Source organism: Phymastichus coffea, unplaced genomic scaffold (assembly GCF_024137745.1).
Source record: "Phymastichus coffea isolate CEN01 unplaced genomic scaffold, Cenicafe_Pcof_1.1 PCOF00003, whole genome shotgun sequence".
Classification (NCBI taxonomy): Eukaryota; Metazoa; Arthropoda; class Insecta; order Hymenoptera; family Eulophidae; genus Phymastichus; species Phymastichus coffea.
In genome coordinates this window covers 9,523,458-9,544,493 of record NW_026706814.1, presented here as the reverse complement: position 1 = coordinate 9,544,493, position 21,036 = coordinate 9,523,458, and the positions used below count along the sequence as shown (strand labels likewise).

The following is a 21,036-nucleotide window of genomic DNA, read 5'->3' as shown; positions in this document are numbered from 1 at the left end:
CAAATTGGCATCAAAATTAGTTATTAAAAGCTAAAGCATATGATAATTTGTTTTTTCAAGGTTTTTTTTTGATCTTTTTCATCATTTAATCTACAGTGGCATTCAATCTGAAAATAGTAGGATTATTTTTCTTTTCACTTGATATAACTCAATAGTAAAAAAATAGAATCGGGAGTAAAAAAATTCAGTTGAAATTTTTAATTTTGTCGCAAAGTACAAAATTTGGATAACGCTAAGCCGATCCGTGTCAGTGTCTAGCTTTCTCTAATGCGACAGGTAAAAAGATCGGAAAGGAATGAAAAAAAGAAAGAAATTATATTACATATAATGCACTGTGACGGTAAACGTCAAATTAGTGCTAATAATCTAACCTAATGGCTGCCTGCGGGGGCAGCACCTACCGGGGAGACGCAAAATGTAACGAAGGAATTCGGCACGCGAGCAGACGCAACGCGCGCGATTGAAAATGAACCAGTGAGGGTTTGACCATCAACACGCTCGCCCGTGAATACGAAACTAGCTACCGCTACACGAACCGCCAGGAGTGAAATCCGCACCAGAGCCGATTTTGAGAGATTGCTGTTGTCGAGGTGCCGAGATACCAGGAGTGTAGACCGGAGCCAGCAGAAAAGCGCTGCGTCCTGTGACTTTGAAAGTGTGTGTGAGGTTTCGCCATCGAGGGCGAAACCACGTGCGCGCGAGTTCGCGACCCGCGACACGAACAAAATAGACCGCTTTCCCGCAGTGCGACTTGTTGCCGTCATCTTCGTGCGTCTGCCGAATAAAGGTAAGCTGGCCAGCTTACTCTCGCGATCGCGATTATATGCGTAATAATTAATTTTCCGCGTTCGAAGCGTGCATGTAATAGCTCTACGAACAAAGAGCAGCAAGCGTACCGACACTGCATGTTGTTGTCGAGCGAGCGCCGATGTAAACATAAACACGCGGGCCGATCTAATGTAGCGTTTTAAGAGATAATAAAGAGTTTTCGTACACGATATTAACAAGTACTTTCAGAGCGTTCTCTTCACTCCCGTAGTTGGTTGACTGACACCCGTTTCCTCTTGCTCTCCGACTTTCTTATTTGACATAGGTGATTACGAGTACGTTTACGCGATCGTCTTAATAAAAATAATTAAACGGTAAGCAACCCCGTTACATAGCGCCCAACGCAAAAGAACCTACAGTGTTTCTGATTGTTCAAAACACCGGTTCTCAATAGTGACCTTGCGCTCAGTCAACCAGCGACTTAGGTAGCAATCAAGTGTTGTTGTGCACACTTGATATCGAAGGCCACAACAGTAAACATAACCTGTTAGTTAGCTTGCGAAGTCCCGCCGTGGCGTAAAATTGTAAATAATAACTGTAAGCGCGTGCGAGTGCGACCGAAAGACTCTTAGAAGCGTAAACACCAATAAACTTTGAAAGTTGCCGCAAATCAATAATATTGTACCCGCTGGCCCGGGGAAACTAACACCGGCAACTTTCAACCGAAATTAATTCAATTTGATAATTTTAGTTGATATCGTGTTGTCTTAAAGTAAACGTTTTTTAATATTATTAGCTGCGGTTATTGGTGACTACGCACAACGCTCGTTAAAATATTTTAGATACTAACCAAAACAGCCGCGCTAACAAACAGTTAGTGCGTCTGATAGGCAGGATCATTATATTGCGTAATAACGAGCCAAGAGTCTTTCGGCAAATACGTTGTTGAACGCCCTTGATTGAGCCTATTGTCGGCCGATAAAATTTCTTCAATTGCGTACATTTTTTTTTTAAAAAAAACAGCACTCGCACTCGCACCACGCGTAACATGCGTCTAAATTTCGCGTGAAACAAGCCGCAAGACAACTAACAGAGGAATATGGACCGCACTGAGACAGATATAGAAATATGACGCTCCAGGAGGAAGAAATCGATGACTACCTCGAACACCTGGAGCTCAAAACAAGCGGGACCAAGCTCTCGAGAGCTGGCCGCCTGCATAACTGGTTGCTTGGCGACTACTCCGCAGCAGATTTCGCGGAAGTCGACAACCAGCACAGCAATCCAGCAAAAAGAGCTGCCCTACGCTCGGAACTGATTGTATCCCTATGCGCGGAACACACAGCATCCGAGCAAGAGGGAGAACACCCGCTAGCCCAGTTGATGCAGAGTGCGGAGTTAATATCGCGAGTACAGAAAACCGCGATAAACATCACGAATGTCCTGGACAGCGGAGAGAACACAAAAAGTAATAATTGTATTACTATAACGACCTATGATGGCAGCCAGTTCCAACTCCCGCCGGCATTCACGGTGATGTTCCAAGACCTCATTTTCCGGTCCAGAGAAAATGAGAAGAAACTGGAGCTGCTAGACTCACTGAATTCGAATATGTCGAGTCTAACAAAAGTATTAGACCAAATCCTCAGCAACAGCAGCAATGTGAAGGACCAAATGGACAATCAATCCGCCAGGATCAGCGCATTAGAAAACGCAGAAAACAGAAATATACGGCAAGACGATGCGAATAGTTCCAACGAAGGGCGGCAACAGGAGAACACGCGTAGGAGCGTAGCATTCCACCTTCACATGCCATTACGACACCAGGTTACCCCAGAGCACTCCAGCTGGACCCGGACAGAGGCCCACGGGGGCCACCGGCAGGACGCCCCGCCGGACGCTCCCTTTCGGAGAGGGTGGACAGCATCAACTCAGTGGAGTTAATGCTGAAGTGAATAACCACCCGCCGAACACGTGGTCATCTCAGCAGACAACAAACCTTTGGTCGACTACAAGGGATGTTGGTCACATTGTCCGAGGTTGGAAACTGAAGTTTTCAGGAGAGGGCTATGCGAGTATTGACACCTTTCTGTCTAGGCTGGACAACTTGACGAATGACGCAGGAGACGAGATGCTCCTAACGGTATCGGAGCTGCTCGTCGGTCCCGCCCTCACCTGGTACGAGGCGATGAAGGGGAAATGGCTCTCCTATGCTGAGTTCGAGATGGACGCAAGAGAGTGGTTTGGGACCAGCGTGCAGCAGCAACAGCGTCTGATGAGGGAAATTCCGAGCGGATATCAGGGCCCCGACGAACCCGTGAATGTTTATGTCGCCAACATGATGGGCCTGATGAATCGGCTGAACCCCAAGATGACGCACGATAATCAACTGGACCTGCTGCATGCCAACCTTCTCCCGGACATTCAGGGCCAAATACGGAGGTTAGAAGTAGACTCCATACGGACCCTGAACGCCTTGGCCACGGCGGCCCAGAATAGCTTACATCAGCGAAGGATAGAACGGGCAGTACCAGACCCTCAGTCAACTCTGTACCCGGAGTTAGCGTACCAACCCCGCGCCGACGCGAGCAAGGGCCGTAAGGGCAAGGTGGCAGCCATGTCCGGCGACAAACCGGAGGTTAGCGACAGGTTGGACCGCATGGAGAACGTACTCGAGAAGGTGACGCACCAGGTCGTCTACACGCCGACGCCCTCGGGGGCGACACCTAATCCGAGCCTGGAGTCGGTCGATGGCGAGAAGAAAGTCCTACCCACCGACATATTGAACCAAATGTGCTGCTGTCTCTCAGGGTGATATCGGAGGGGATAAAGAAGAATCACGCCGACAAAAACCTGACCTCCGAGGACCGAGATAAGAAGCCGGATACCCCTCGCAGACGAGAAAGGGATTTCTCCAGGCCAATCAAATGCGTCGAGTGTGGTCTACTGGGGTACAGCAGGAAATACTGTCCCCAATGTAATAAGGGAAACGGGGAAAGGAGTGGTTAGGTGGGGTTGACCCCACTCCTTCGTCCCCCAACCCAAACCTCGATAATAAAATCTCGTAGCCTTCGTCAACGCAGTCCGCACCGCTAGTGGCGAGCGTGTTGAGCGACGAGAGCGAGAACTCCCCTGGTGACGCCGATGACGATCATGGCGGTAGAGCGAACGCGGAGAGAAAGGGTAATAACGATAGTAAAGCCCAAGACCCTAGACCGGCCGAGGTGGTGGCGAATGGTTCGCACACGCCCTCGGGGGCGCGGATAGTGGCAGATAAACCGTTAAAGGGTCCCCTATGGAAACTCCGGCCGTTCGAACCGAGGTGATTCGAACGGCAAGTTATTGATAACTTAGTGAATAATTAGTTATCAAAGTGTCAAATTCTTGCTTCTCTGTTTCAATACGTCGCTGACGTAATCGCATATTCGAATTAAGAATATAATTATTTATTGCAAAATAACTAACACTATCTACTTGTAAATTAAATTTGACTAATAAATACCGACTTGAGAGTTATAACAACATGAAATTCAGGATCAGCGCATCAAAATTGACTAAAAAATACTTTTGTTCATTCGAAAAACTTTATAATTGTCGATTTTCTATTGTAAACAATAAATTTCCCACGGTCGTGACGTCACGCTCCTTATATGGTAATGTTTTCGCAGAGTTGCCGTAACACATTTGCATATATGTGAGAAAAGCGCCTTCGCTCAAGAATGGTGAATAGGACGAGCCATTCTAATGTGACTAATGGTGTCTGATTTGTTGTTTTTTTTTTTTTTTTTCATTTATTTACATTTATTTTTTATTCTTGGTGCTGGTGGTTGCTTCCTCCTTTAGCCGCTTGATCTCCTCTTCCTTCTCAGCTATTCTTGCCCCCAGTTTGGCGATCCGTTTCCTCACTCTGCGGAGCTGGTGTTTGGAAATCTTTTTCTCTTTCACAACAGGCTCAGGGTTGGCAGGTCGGGGAACGCTGGAAGGTAAGAAGGTGATGGGAGCTTCCCTCACCCTTGGTTTTGGAGGCTTGGCCAGTGGGGAATCCACCTGGGGAAACCTGGCTGGAGTTTGAGTTCTTTTACACTCCAGCCATGACCAGGTTGTAAGAGGGCATGAAAGGCCGACCCTGCGGATGAGGAATAAAATCCCACAAATCCGAAAGATCGGTCTGGGTGCTCTTGCTCTTTATTGAAGAGGCCATAGCCAAAAATTGTCTGGATTTCTTCTCAGAAAAATCCAGTATATAGGCATAAGTTCGGAGAATCTATTTACATATATTGATCGACCTCTGGCGACTAACAGTGGTAAGGCTTTAATAACGAGGTGTGAAATTTTCCTCGAATTTTTCCATTCTTGTAACGGAGCAAGTATGTATCCATACCTATGATTGAGTGTACCGTGTATGATCCTTCGTACAGTTTCATAAATTTTTTAAAACGTTCTTCTGATCTATCTGTTGCATTGTCACTTTTTAGTAACACAATGTCGTTTATTTTGTATGGTTTATGCCTTGAATTAATGTTATGCGTTAGAGCTCTCTTAACTTTTCGTGGACCTTTTCACGAAGATCAGTGATTTTGTTAGATACAGTCGAATCATTTGGGGAAAACCAGTGATGCCAAAAGCGATCTGGCTTCCTTCCTAGGTGGATTTCCATAGGTGTATATTCGGTTGTATCGTGATAAATAAAATTCATTATATTTTGTATCTTTGATATTAACGAGACCCAGCCTTTTGGATTTTCATGGGCATACGCTCTTAAAAAACGTCCCAACTCTCTATGTATACGCTCTACTGAGTTACTTTGCGGATGGCGTATGCTAGAGAATATCAGATTTATGTTCATAGACGCCAGCTTTTCTTTCCAACTTTTTGATGTGAATTGAGTACCGTAGTCTTTAGAGTACATAGTCTTTAAAAATCTTTTTAATGGTTGTGTGGATAGTAGCACGTCTCATTGGATACATTACGACGTATTTACTAAAAACATCGATGGTAGTCAAAATATACTTGACTCCTCCAGTTGAAGTTGGCAGAGGACCATAAAAATCAATCGACAATAGTTCTCTAGGTTGATTCACTAGAATTGGTTGCATCACTGTATCTATTTTCTGATTGTAGTACTTGGTACGTTGGCACAAGTCACAGCGTTGAATTATGCTGCTAACTTATTTCCGTACTTTTGGGATGTAGAAGTCTTCTTGTATCATTTTGAAGATTTTCCGACATCCTACATGCCCATAAATTTCATGAAGTTCAGTTATCAAATCATTGATCATTTGTTCTGGGAGCACAAGTTTGGCTTTACTTTTTTCCCTTTTGAACACCAATTTTTCCTGGACCACGAATCGGTTGTTAAAACTTTCTCGTTTCTTGATCCTATTAATAAAAGCGTCCTGTTCTTGGAGATGTTGAAGATAAATAAAGTTTTTTATAAGAGCTGGTGATGGTTTTTTCATCAAACTGGCTATACTAATCACGCCTTCTTAATCGTTGCTATCGTTCAATACATGTCTAGATAAAAAGTCTGCTGCTTTATTCTGGCTTCCCGGCAAATACTCGCACGTCAAGTTGTAATCTTGTAGGAATAGACACCAACGCATCAATCGCGAGTTAGTGAATTTACAAGTCGATAAAAATTTAAGGGCTTCGTGATCAGTACGAACGACAATTTTCTTCGCGCCTCTTAAATATGTATCTAATTTTGAACAAGACCATGCGATGGCTAAAAGCTCCTTCTCGGTAGTAAAATAATTTAGTTCAGCCTCTTTTAATGTTCGCGAAATGAAGGGTATGACTTCTTCTTCACCTTCCTGATTTAGTTACGAGAGAGCTGCAGCCACAGTATGGTAACTGGCATTAGTGGTTAGGATATATGGTTTTTCAGGATCTGGATATATCAGAGTGATATTTTCAATAAATAACTTTTTTATTTCCTGAAAAGCCACTTGGTGCTCAGGTAACCATTGGTAGCCACTACTTTTTCGCAACAAATCCATTAGAGGTCGACAGGCGGCCGCATAATTCTTAGCGAATTTTGTTTAAAAGTTGACGAAACCGAGAAAACTTTGCAAGCTTTTAAGGTTTTTAGGAGCTTTAAAGTCTTTTAGAAGCTGTAATTTTTCCCTTTGGGGCTTGATGCCCGAGGGTGTAATAACATGACCTAAAAATTCCATCTCGTTTTGAACTAGCTTCGATTTTGAAAATTTTAAAGTATAATTGTCCCCACGGCAACAAGTGAATAACGCTCGAAGATGATACTACTGTGGGCAAAAAGTAAGGTGAATTTTCAATTTAAACTTCGCGGGCTTAACATTTCGGGCTAGTTCTTTTTTTCTTGAGTTGGTAGGACTGCGAATGACATCTGGGACAAATTTCATGTCAATGTCATCATCAGTAATATATTTACGCTTGTGTTTACCAAACGACCAAGAGTGCATGTTTCGATTTTTACAATGTCTGATTTAATTGAGCAAAAAAACGCCATCAAATTTTGTTTGCGGAATGAAATTTCGGCTGCGGAAACATTGAGGATGTTGCGGAAGGCCTTTGGTGATTCTACCATGTCGCAGAAAAATGTTTATAAGTGGTACAAAGACTTCAAAGAGGGTCGAGAACGTGTTGATGACTTGGAGGGCTCCGGACGACCATCGACGTCAACAGAAGACCAACACGTCAATAAAGTGAAGGAATTAGTGCTCGAAAATCGTCGGTTGACTGTTAGAGACCTTACTGATATGATCGGAATATCAGAAGGATCTGTGAAAACAATTTTGAAAGACCATTTGGGCCTACGAAAAGTCAAATCTCGTTTCGTACCGAAAACGCTCAATTTCTTGCAAAAAAGTCGCCGCGTTGATGTGTGTGAAACAATACTTTCTGACTATCAGGACAAGCTCAAATGCATGATTACGGGAGATGAGACTTGGATTTATGCTTACGACCCTGAAACAACCGACCAATCAAGCGAATATCGTGCTAAAGGCGAGGCCAGACCGAAAAGAGCACGTCAAAGTCGTTCAAAAATCAAGGTCATGATGACAGTTTTCTTCGATTTTCGTGGTGTGGTGCACTATGAATTCCTTCCACCCGGCCAAACTGTTAATAAGGAATATTATTTGAGCGTTATGCGTCGTTTGCGTGAAGCAATTCGTCTAAAAAGACCAGAATTATGGGCCAACAACTCTTGGTTTTTGCATCACGATAATGCACCATCTCACACTGCACTCGTTCTTCGTGACCATTTCGCCAAAAATTCGACGCATATCGTTCCGCAACCACCGTATTCGCCTGATTTGGCTCCGTGTGACTTCTGGCTATTCCCAAAACTCAAGAGACCACTCCGGGGAACGCGTTTCGAGTCGATTGAGGAGATAAGAGCTGAATCGAAGAAGGCGCTGATGGCTATACCGGAAAGGGACTATTTGGCATGTTTCGAGGATTGGAAAAAACGTTGGCATAAGTGTATTTTATCGGGAGGGGATTACTTCGAAGGGGATGACATTGATGTAGAAGAATAAATAAAGATTTTTCATTTTACAAACAAATTCACCTTACTTTTTGCCCACAGTAGTAGATATGTTCCTCGAATGTTTTTGAGATACAAAGAATGTCGTCTACAAACGGGATTACAAATTGTTTTAAATCGCCAATGGATAGATTCAAAGCCCTTACTAAGGCAGCTGTGCTAGTACAAGTTCCAAAAGGTATGACGTTAAATTCATATGTATTTCCTTCAATTATAAAGGCTGTATACTTCTTACTCTTTTCGTCTAGTAGGACTTGCCAAAAGCTACTCGTCAAATCAAAACTAGACATATAGTTAATTCCAAAACACTGCTGAAAAATGTCTTCCATACGTAATGGAGTTTCATAATCTTTTACCAGTTTTTTGTTCAGTTGTCTGGCGTCTAGACAGAATCGAACAGATCCATTTTTCTTCACGCTGATGACAACTGGATTTATAAAATTGCTTTTTGACCTACGTATGATACCATCTCTCAACATTTCTTTGATTGCAGTTCTCACGTTTTCGCGATGTTTCAAAGGCACCGGATACTGTTTCGAAAAGTAAGGTTTTTCATCCTGGAGTACTAACTTATGAGTGTAAATCTTCAATAGTCCGGGCTTTTTGCGGAATACATCTTTGAATTCATATACCAATGCCGCTAATTCGTTTTTCTGATTCTCAGTTAAGCTTGAGCATACGCTAATTTTTTCGTTAATCTCCGTCCACGTTAGATTCGTATCGTCGTCTTTTGCGGCTCCTACGTCTAGGTGATTTTGGGTCAAATTTACGAACAAGGATGCTTCTTCGCTAAAATTCTGATCATACTCATGCCAAATCGACAAGCTCTGATATGTTTTTTCATCTAAAGAAGTTTCATTATATTTCAAGTAACCCACTACATTATTTATTTTGAAAGTTCCACTCTCCTGCTCAGTATCAAGTTTCATCCTTATACTTCTCATAGTATCATAACCAATGATGCAATCTTTTACCAACTGGGGAATAATGAGAAAGGTTAGGTCTACGTAAAGGTCACCTAATCTTACATTTAAATAACTTTGCTTTTTCAACTTAACCGTTTTTTTTTCCAGTGGCCACTTTAATTACATGTCCACTAATAGGCAAGGTCGGTTTTAGCTTAAAAATAGATGCATTTTGATTGTAAAATTCGTCGGAGATTGCTGAAATCTCGCTACCCGAATCAATCAATGCGTCAACCGAAATACCCTCTACAATTATTTTAATTTCTGGGCATTTTCTGATATAAGGGTTTTCTTCGTTATTTTCGAGTTCATTCTTAATCTCATCCCGAGGATTATCAAATATAGTGCATAGTGATCCTTCCTTTGAATCTTTACTCAAATTGCAATTTATTACCGTTGCTACTCGCTGAGATTTTTTTTCTTATCCGAGTTGCGAGAAGCAACGCTTACTCGTTTCCCGAGGATGCAGTGTTTTCAAGTTGTTTCACTGTGTCTTCACTGATTTCCTCAAGGGAAGCTTTGGGCTTGCGCTCTCGCCGTTTATTTTGAGGTTTTTGAGTTGAAGGATTGATCGAAATACTATTGACTTGGTGTACACTCGTATTTTCTTTGCATGAGTTACGATTACTCACATAATCATCGTTATCGAATGAAGAAAAATATTCTAATAAATTCCGATATTTTGCGTACACTTTTAGCTTGCACTAGTAAGCGTACATCTTTATCAAAATGACGTGTTAGTTTATCAATGAGTTCTTCCTCATCTAAGCTCTCATTAATATCATAAGCTAAATTTATTTTGTGAATTGCATAGTTATATCTAGAAATTTTACCACTAGGATAATACTTCCCAAATTCAATCTCCCGCATAATGTTTCTACGGATTTCGGCATTCCAAAATTTCTCTCTAAACAAATGTTCAAAATCATTAAAGTTATTGATTTCTTGTTGTACTAGATCATACCATGCAGAATTTACAGCGGCTATTGATTGGGAAATTAGACAGAGCAACTGAGCCGTATTACAATTGCTCGCTTGTAAATATCTTTTAAAATCATTCAGATATTTAATGGGACGATACTTGTAGCTGTCATCAAACTTTGGACAAGTCAATGTAGGCTGTTTGAAAGTCTCTACTATCGTCTCATTAACCGTATGTTTACTGTTTTCATTTACTATTGATTTCTCTATTTCTACTCTGAGCTCTGAAATGTTATCTTTCATTTCGTTAATAATATTATCCTTAGCGCGGATAATATCATTTAAATTTTCATCGCAACGTTCTTTCAATTATTCAATAACTACATTTGAGTCATTCAAATTGGATTTTAATGTAGAGATCAATGCCTCTTGTTCATTTATTTTCCATGTTAGTCTTTCGACTTTATTGCAAAGTTTGTTAATTGTTTCTGACATGGTAGCAAAATCGTGAAATAGTTTCGTTTGTTCACAATCTAATTGTTTCAACTCCCCTACGACTGCTTTTTCCCATTCTCGAGTTTTCTTATCGTGATCATTTAAATCATCATCAAGAACATCATTATTCAATTCATTTAGGATCGCTTCTGAAGTGATATCAGTTGATGTAAAAATAGAACGTCGTTGATTTCCCGACATTTTGGTAATTAGCTTAATATCGTTATTTCGATCAGAGAAATGTTGAGAGAGTCAATACATAGGAGATCGTACCATAATTACTCAAATTCAGTTAACAATAAACCGATGAAAGACTATGCTATTTTTCATGACTTCATGAGTATGTTTGAATAATAGAGTAAGAAGTAAAGCTTATTTATATCATATATTAGTTATTAGGCTGCTGGAACGGGCAACGAATCTACCATGAACGTGCACATATTGTGTACAAACAACAAGTCCTCGTGTAAGGTGCGAATGTTTGTTGCCGTTACATGGCATACCGTCTCAAATCGCGATTCTAACAGACTAATTCTCTCTCTCAATTCCTGTACTTCTTTTCTCAACGCAGCATTTTTGCGTTTCGGAAGTTTTAATTTTTGGCTATTCGTCATTACAAAGATTTGAATACGCACGCGACAAATCAAAGATCTTTCGCTCGAAAACTGTTTACTAATTTCTAAAGAGTCCCTGTTCGGGCGCCAAATGTAACGTTTGAGTCTATCTCACGTTATCAAAACAATAGTTCGGACTCTTTCTATTGAATTCGCAATCGCGTCTCCGAGAAAAGCAAGAAGTTGACACAAGTGTAGTCTAAATAATATATAAAAATCTTTCGAGTAGCTAACCACAAGGCTTTCTAACTCGATGAATTGTCTCGAAATGCAATTGAGCATGATCGCATCTATCGGGGAGAGGCCCGACAGCGCCGCAACCACTATTCAACTTAATTTCTCAATAGTAATTGTATTTGAGGTAGGAAGATATCTAAGGCTACTTTTTTCTCATGAGAGAGATAGTCTCATGAGTTGAGCGCTTAGATATCTGTAGGATAGGAGTTTAGCAGGCTAACCACTGAATAAGAAATTTATCTCAGGAAATTGCTGAGGCTTTATTTCTCTAACAGTGCTCGCGCTTAAGCAAGGTAGGATAGTGAATACTGAATAGTGATAGTGAATAGTGATAGTGAATCCTCTTGCCGCAGCGACGAGCGAATTTATACTTGCGAATCGGGCTCCTTTCTACGTTTGGTAGCCCCTACAACGCTATTTTCGAAATTGATACAAACTTTGCACATGTATTGTCGCAAAATGGCTCGATCGAAATTGCAATCTTATGATTTAAAAAATTAAATATGAAATGACGAATTTTTTAACATAAATCGCTTCTTGAGGAAAAATTGCCTTTTAAAGTTATAAGTTATACAATTCAATAATCAAATTACGCCAATTTTACAATAAATTTACGGAAAATTTTTACATGAAAAAATCGCTTGTAATTAGTGGAACGTTATTCAAGTTAAAAATGATTAATGTAGCTATCTAATTTTGAATAATAATTAAAAAACGGATTTGCAAATTTCTTTTTTAACGATTTAAAAATCAGCAAATTAGTAACAATCATAATCATTAATTTTACAGATACGTACGATCGATTCGCTATCTAACTTAGTGAATAATTAGTTATCAAAGTGTCAAATTCTTGCTTCTCTGTTTCAATACGTCGCCGACGTAATCGCATACTCGAATTAACAATATAATTATTTATTGCAAAATAACTAACACTATCTACTTGTAAATTAAATTTGACTAATAAATACCGACTTGAGAGTTATAACAACATGAAATTCAGGATCAGCGCATCAAAATTGACTAAAAAATACTTTTGTTCATTCGAAAAACTTTATAATTGTCGATTTTCTATTGTAAACAATAAATTTCCCACGGTCGTGACATCACGCTACTTATATGGTAATGATTTCGCAGAGTTGCCCTAACACATTTGCATATATGTGAGAAAAGCGTCTTCGCTCAATTACCGTTTTTCTTTGATTGTCTTGTGTATGACGGGTTGCTACTTTGCAGAGAAACAAATCAGACTGGAACGTTACAAGACGTTAGATTTTCATGAAGATTATAAAGATACTGATGATAAAATAATTGAAGTTGAAGTTCAACATCACTTTACTGATCCTGATTTTGCACCAACAAATCAGTGCACAAATAACGATGAAGAAATCACATTTGATTATAAACAAAGAGCCGTAGAATTTCGGTGAAGAGGAAAAAACAAAAACTTAAAACTGGATACTGTAGAACATAGATTCAAAAAAGTTTCTTCTATAAGTCAACTCAAACGTTGGGCGAAAACAATTAATAAAAATGGAACTTACCGAAAAAAAATTGCGCAAATTTGCCAATACACGTTTGATAATTTAAAAGCCGCTATTGCAGCTGGTACAATAGTACATGATCGAGATATACGGAAATGGGCATTGGAAGCTCAAACAATTGTTGGCCATGAAGATATAAGATTTAAGGCTTCTCAAAATTGGTTACTAAAATTTAAAAAAGCTCGTAGAATAGTATCTAGAAAAATAAATAAATTTATCACCAAAAAAACATTAGAAAGTAAAGAATAACTACAAGCTAATGCTGATGCGTTTGCAGCTGATGTTAAATCATGTATACCAGAAATCGGCATTGTAAACTTTTATAATTCAGATCAGAGTGGTTTCCAATTAGAAATGCACTCGGGAAGAATATTAGTAGTTGAAGGAGAAAAGCAGGTGCAATGTCTGGTACAGTCGGTTTCATCGACAACGCACAGTTATACAATTCAGCCAACTATATCAGCAACCGGGAAACTTTTATCACCACTTTTTATAGTATTAAAAGAAAAAAGTGGTCAATTCGGTCTCATAGTGAAATCTTCATTATTTAGACCAGAAAATGTGCATGTGGAAGCATCTAAATCTGGAAAATTAACGACAAGTTAGTATATTTTTGTTTATTATAATGCAATGACATAAAAAAATGTTGACATTTTTTTATTTTAGATCATTTTAAAATTTGGTTGAAAGAAGTTTTTTACCCAAATGTTGGACCTCAATCTGTACTTTTACTCGATTCTTGGAGTGGACATTGCGATAAAGCTGTAAAAAATTCCCACAGGAACGACAGCGAACATCACTCGATGTTTATGGATTTCGTATCTGGAAAAACTTCGTTCGACGTTTATCAGGTCAAGTAATTTTGATGGACTATGAAATGAATCTACATTTAAGAAATAACATCATAAAAATGCAGTCTCTTGTCCATAACCAGATTTCTCCACCAAGATATACAAATATTTTTAAATACGCTTGGTATAAAAGCGGCTACATTGCTGAAAAACCAGATAAAACAGATAACCCTGTTGATTTTAGTTTTGGAGATTCTTGCAATATACATTGCGAAGTAGAAGCATGTAAAAATGTTGCTATAATACAGTGGAGTTGGTGTGAAAGATCATTATGTTTCAAACACTTTTTCGATGATTATCATTTCTGTAAGGAATTCGTTGAATGATACATTTTAATTTACCAATAAATAAAATAAGAAAAAGATGAAAATTATTATGAAAAATGAAAATATATGTAGTATCGCGTACGATGGCTCTTACGTAAATATACGAGGGTCGTTTGAAAAGTCCGTACAAAGTCAGAGAGATGGCGCTACTAGTGCGTATCAAGGTTATTTTTAGTTAGTGGCATATCTTGGAAGAGCACACACCAAGTTTCAGCCAGATCGGCCAATTACTTTGCGTTTTACATTCGTTTCAATCAAAGAAATCGAGTGGTTGTAAAAAAATGTACGAAAAAGAATTTCGTGTATTGATTAAACATTACTTTTTCAAGGGCAAAACGCCTCAGAAGATTAAACAGAAGCTTGATAAACATTATAGTGATTGTGCACCTTCGATTAGAATGGTTTATAAGTGGTTTCAAAATTTTGAGTGGCCATATAAGCACAAAAGACGCTGAACGTTCTGGACGCCCTGTTGAGGTTACCACTTCATAAATCATTAATAAAATCCATGATATGGTGATGGCTGACAGAAGAGTGAAGGTGCGTGAGATTGCTAGTACTGTAGGCATCTCAAGCGAACGGGTACATAATATTTTGCACCAACATTTGGACATGAAAAAGCTATCCGCTAGATGGGTGCCGCGATTGCTCACGATTGACCAAAAACGAAATCGTGTGAAGTGTTGCAAGAATGGTTTGCAGCTGTTCCAACAAAATCCGCAAGACTTTAAGCGTCGTTTCATCACTGTATATGAAACATGGATACATCACTACACCCCTGAGACCAAACGATAGTCTAAACAATGGGTTACCAAGGGGGAATCTGCTCCAAAAAAGGCGAAGACAATTCCTTTGGCCGAGAAGGTTATGGCGACTGTCTTTTGGGATTCGCAAGGAATAATCTTCATCGACTATATGGAAAAGGGTAAAACCATTACAGGCGAATATTATTCATCGTTATTGGATCGTTTGAAAACAGAGTTGCTAGAGAAACGTCCACGATTGGCCCACAAAAAAGTCCTCTTCCACCACGACAATGCGCCAGCTCACGCCTCAGCAGTTGTGGCCGCAAAACTGATGGAGGTAGGGCTCCAACTCATTTCACATCCCCCCTATTCTCCAGACTTAGCTCCGTCGGACTATTATTTGTTCCCTAATATGAAAAAATGGCTGGTGGGGAAAAGATTTTATTCGAACGAGGATGAACAAATCCCATTATTTGGAAGGGATTAACAAACTAGAGCAGCGTTGGATGAAGTGCATAAGCCTAAGAGGAGACTATGTTGAAAAATAAAAAAGATTTATTAAAAAAAATCAAGCAGTTTTTATTTTTGCACGGACTTTTCAAACGACCTTCGTATCTACATACGAATATAAATATATATGTATAGACCTATAAATGATAATTAGGCCTTGTGTTATTCTCGCGTTTATTTTTAAGAGATATTTCTCGCCATTTTGGTACTATTAAAATAAAATGTATTAAACATATTTTTATTTGTCATAAATTATGTTTGAGCTACAGATATATTTTATCAAAAAAAATGGGTACCCCACGTACGGTGTAGAAATCAATTATTTTAAGAAAAAGCAACTGATAAACTCAATTCTCCCAAAGTTAGGTCTATTATCCTACATTTAGTTGGGTAAGGGTGGTTTATGGGGGTTTGGTGGGTTTGAGGCAGGTTGGTTAGTTGAGGTAGCTCACTCAGGCGTAGGATTAAATTATTTCAGGAAATAATAAACGACTTAACTCGTGTTTCCCAGGGTTAGGAGGTTTAGCCTGCTTGTGTTTTAGTAAGGGTGGTTTATAAGGGTGGGGGTTAGATAGGTTTGGGGTAGGTAGATAAGAGGTATGTTATACAGCTGGGATAACTCTCTTATGGTGTAAAATTCAATTATTTCAAGAAATAACAAACGACTAAACTTGTTTATCCCAGGGTTAGGTGGATTAACCTGTTGATAGTTTGACGGGGGTAGTTTCTAGGAGGTGAAACACCCCTTAAATATATTTTTTTTTAAATCCGGAAACACGTCAATTTAATTTTGGTATTTTCTCATTATCAGTGCGATTTTTAATTCACTTGAGGTGATTTACTATATTATATGTCGCAAAACAGTACAAAAAATAGTGTATTTACCCCTATGAAAAAGGGGGTTGCAACCCTTCGGTATAAACGTTATGTCCTTAAAAGCGCCTTTTTATAAGAAATTTTTTAACGTTGAGTTTACTGAAAAATATTCATTTGATGCTGAGAAATATTAAAAAAACTGATTTTAGGGGTTGATTTTCAGGGTGGATTTCACCCCATAAAAGCCCTTATGGGCCGATAAAAAAAACACGCATCTAATTTTTTTTCAAGTACTACAACATATCCCAAAATCATTTAAATCGGTGAGGTCGGGTTGGGGTGGTTCCCTTATAAGGTAAGCTGGCCAGCTTTACATCGCGATTTCTAACAAACGACCGGGCTTAATTGCTATCCCCTCGTACCGGCGATTCTGTAAAAATCGGTAGCATGCATGTGAATTAATATTGCGAACAAAAGAATTGTAAGCGATCTAGCGATGCATGTTATTGTCGCGTCCGCCGTATAAACATAAACACGCGGGCCAAGCGTCTTGTAGAGTTCGCAGAAAATAAACTAAGTCGTGTTTAATTGGAACGGAAATTTATTGTTATCATTAGTAACAAGTTGGTTGACTGATCCCCGTTCCAAATAATTTAAGAAACTAGTCCGGAAAATAAGATCGTTAATGTTATGAAAATTCCAACTGGAACTACAGGAAAAATCCAATCATTAGATGTACTCGTATATGGACTTCAAGTGTGGAAAAACTTTATTTGACGTTTTCCAGATAACGTTATTTTATTCAATTAAATGAATTTACTTTCGAAAAAAATATTAGGCTTCAGTTATTGCTTCATGACCAATTTTTGTCACTAAGATATTTAAATATTTTTAAATATTCTTAGTTTAAGAGTGGCTGGTTTACAAAGTTCCTATATTTCAAACATTCAATCGAAAGAAACAACAGGCAACTAAATTTGAGTCACAAACGTAAAATAGCTATTTGTTACTCCTCTTTACTACTCTTTAAAACAAATTTTATCTACGCAAACAGGCAGCATATTAACGTAGAATAGTTAAAAATATATCAATTGACGAATAAATCTGGTTATTATATTAAGTTGAATCGCACATTTATGGTTTTGCATGTGATAGTACACCAATGTAATACCACGAGTATGAATCGAAAACCATGGATTCATCAATTTTCGTGAAACAACATAATGGACCCTGTAATCCCATTGAGTACATTAAGAGACAATGATGAACCATGAACTCATCGAGATCCCATGAAGTATCATGAGAAATCATAAAGAACATGAATCCGTAAAAAACCATAAAACACGATGAAACACTGATTATTCCATTAAAATTATTACACCATAAAAAACCTTAAAATACCATGGAAACTCATGGAGTACCATGAGGAAGCATGGAGAACCATGAGTATGATATCCGTAAAATGCCATGAAATACCCATGGACAAAGGAACAATTAAGAACCATGAAATCCATCGAGACCCGTGGAACATCTCAAAATACTATGAAACCCATGAAGTGCCAGAAGGAACAATGGAGCACCATGGATCCATCAAGATCCATGGAACACCCTGAAACACCACAAAATACCATACAATCTCATGAGTAACCATGAAACATCAGAAATTTAGCGAAAACCGCGATACACCATAAAACACCAGAAAACGTTATGAAACACCATGGAAACTCATGGAGTACGATGAGGAAACATAAAAAAGTATGAATTCATCGATATCCGTAAAACCCTTTCGTGCACATAAGAGTTACAACTATGGTGCGGGGAAACTGTTTATATTTTATATGGTCCCGAGCCGCGCTAAATCCGAATCCGAGGTCCGATTTTGAAAATTCAAGATGACGGATCCAATATGGCGGACGGGAATATAAAAAAATTGAGATTTTGAAAAACAAAATTTTTTTTTGTATTATACGTGAAAACATAAATAGAAACTGTTCTTGGTGTTTTTTCGACATCTCTCTTAGTTCTTGAGTAGAAAATTCATAAACTTTGAAAATAACGCAGACCTATTTGCCATCTACTCCGTTCGTGCACACAAGCGTTGCAGCCACATGAGTAGGAAACTGATTGGATAGTTACGCTTCTCGTCTACTCGATTGAATAACTAAAATAGGCATTTTGTTCAGACTATTGTATAACATTTTTCTTCGTTTTCTCCAATTCGTCTTACGGTTATTGGATAACAAATTTACAAAGTTTATTCAGCAACAATCAAATGTTCGTTATCCGTATACTGCATTGTCACTCGTAAGTGTGACGATACTGTTAGTGCCTAATATATCTCTCAGAAGAAAATTATCTCTCGCATTTTCAATATTCAGTGTCAAGTGGAATTCTCGGAATTTCCATAACGTTTCAATATATTTGTAACGAATGACGAATGTCAGTGTTGCAATTAAGATTTTTAATTGATCAAATTGAGTTCTCATCGAAAAAAAACTTAGAATATATTTTCATAAACATGGCCAAGAGAGCCCGTAGCAAAAAAGACAATCTTCCAGTCAATCCAGAAGAGTCGAATTTTAGTTAAGATAAATCCATTGACGATACAGATGAATGTAATTCATCAGAATTGGATGACTCAGAAAATGATGTCAGTGATTCTTTGAATTCAGAATGGACTCAAAATGTAGGCAATTTTGGTATACGATCGTAGATTGAGACTTTTTTGATTCACCTTCAACTATCAACATACTTTCAATACCGAAGAAAAATCTCGAATCATTTTTATTTTCTCAAATTTTCATTACTTCGCTTTTAGACAGTGTAGTGTTACGTCTTACGACGCATCCTTTTTTGTAACAAATGCACATTCGTGAAATTCAAAGTTGCTAACCTACTCGCACGTCAGCTGACGAAACGCGAGGTGAATGACACTCCGAAATAAAGTATTACGGTTTACGACGCATCCTTTTTTGTAACAAATGCACATTCATGAAATTCAAAGCTGTCAAAATACTCGCACGTCAGCAAAAAACTGACGAAACACGAGGTAAATGACACGCCTAAATAAAGTCACCAAACGCAAAATTTATATTCAGAAAAAACAAAATGTCACACCATATCGCAATACTGACCTGAAAAGAGCTATAAAAGATATAAAAAGGAATGAACAAATTACTCAGGCAGTTGATCAGTAGTCCGTCAGTCAGTCAATAAGTACCAGTAAGACTCAACTCCGTACACACCGGTCCGACAATTGGTGATTACTTTACTTAATAAACTCGCGACTGTTACAAAGTAATATCGTGCAAGTAATTATTCAACAACCTACCCAAAACAATTTAACAAGCAGTTAGAGCCTGCTACATTTAAACAATTCAACAAGCAGTTAGAGCCTGCTACATTTAAACAATTCAACAAGCAGTTAGAGCCTGCTACATTTAAACAATTCAACAAACAGTTAGAGCCTGCTGTATTTCTGTCAACAATTAAAAACTACGATTATCAAGGTAGTGCAATTATCAGACATACATTTCCACATACATTTATTATAAGTGAGACATATCCAACCACTAGTCAACATATTGGAACGTCTCATTCATTAGCTATTCGTAGTTGATGCACGAGACGTAACAGTAGTAACTGAGACTAATAAATATGCATTTTAAAAAAAGAATAAGATTTGGCATGATACGAATAACGAAGAAGTTTCAGCTCTCTTAGGAATGTGGATTCTGATGGGTATTCACAAATTGCCAAGAATAAGAAATTATTGGAGTTCAGATCCATTTTTCAAAGTTAATTGTGTTGCAAATATTATGCCTTATACTCGATTTTCTAATCTAACGGAAATGATACATTGTAATGATAATGATTTTATGCTCCCAAGAACTAACCCAAACTACGACAAGCTCCACAAAATCAGACCGTTTCTTAAAATAAATTAAATAAAATCAACCATATCAACCAAACAAGTAATAAGAGTTATAACACCTCAAAGACCTTTTTTGTAGATGAGTCAATGATCCCCTGCTCGGGACGGTCCTCTTTTATTCAGTACATGTGTGTACCAATGAAGCCAATAAAACGAGCGTTCAAAGTCTGGTGTTTGGCTGACTCATCTACAGGTTACGTGATCAAATCTGAGGTGGAAAAGCAAAAGATGGCTCGAAAAATCTACTTGAAGAACGTGTAGTTCTGAACTTACTAGTATCAAATATTCTGGGGGTTGAATATTTGGTAGTTTTCGATAACTTTTTCACTTCCGTCAACTTGGTTGAAGAGCTTCTTGATAAAGGCATCTACTCAGTTGGAACAGTTTGAAACAACAGGAAAGGGTTGCCACAAATGATGAAAGAAAAGGAGAAAATGAAAAAAGGAAATTTCAATTATGGAATCAAAAAAAGGTATTATTATTATCAAAAAAAAGATCAAATGGATGGACAGGAAACCAGTCACAATGTTGACGTCATCTTCCAATCCTACGGAAACTGTCGAGATCACTCGGAAACTGAAAGATGGATCTCGACTTCCTATATTTTGTCCAATTACGATCTAGGCTTATAAAAAAATAATGGGTCGTGTAGATAGGTTTGATAAATTGAGGGAAGTATATATGATAGGAAGAAAATCTAAAAAATGGTGGCATTCAATAATGTATAATGTATTATATAAATCTGGCTATAGTCAATTCTTATATTCTATACATATGTTATAAG

The 21,036-nt window shown here is 38.4% G+C and overlaps 1 protein-coding gene across 4 annotated transcripts in view; it reads right to left on the bottom strand.

The window, feature by feature from the left end:
- LOC131663944 (nuclear pore complex protein Nup160 homolog) overlaps positions 1 to 21,036 on the bottom strand; it is a 291,910-nt gene that overhangs the window by 193,791 nt on the left and 77,083 nt on the right. The window lies entirely within an intron of this gene.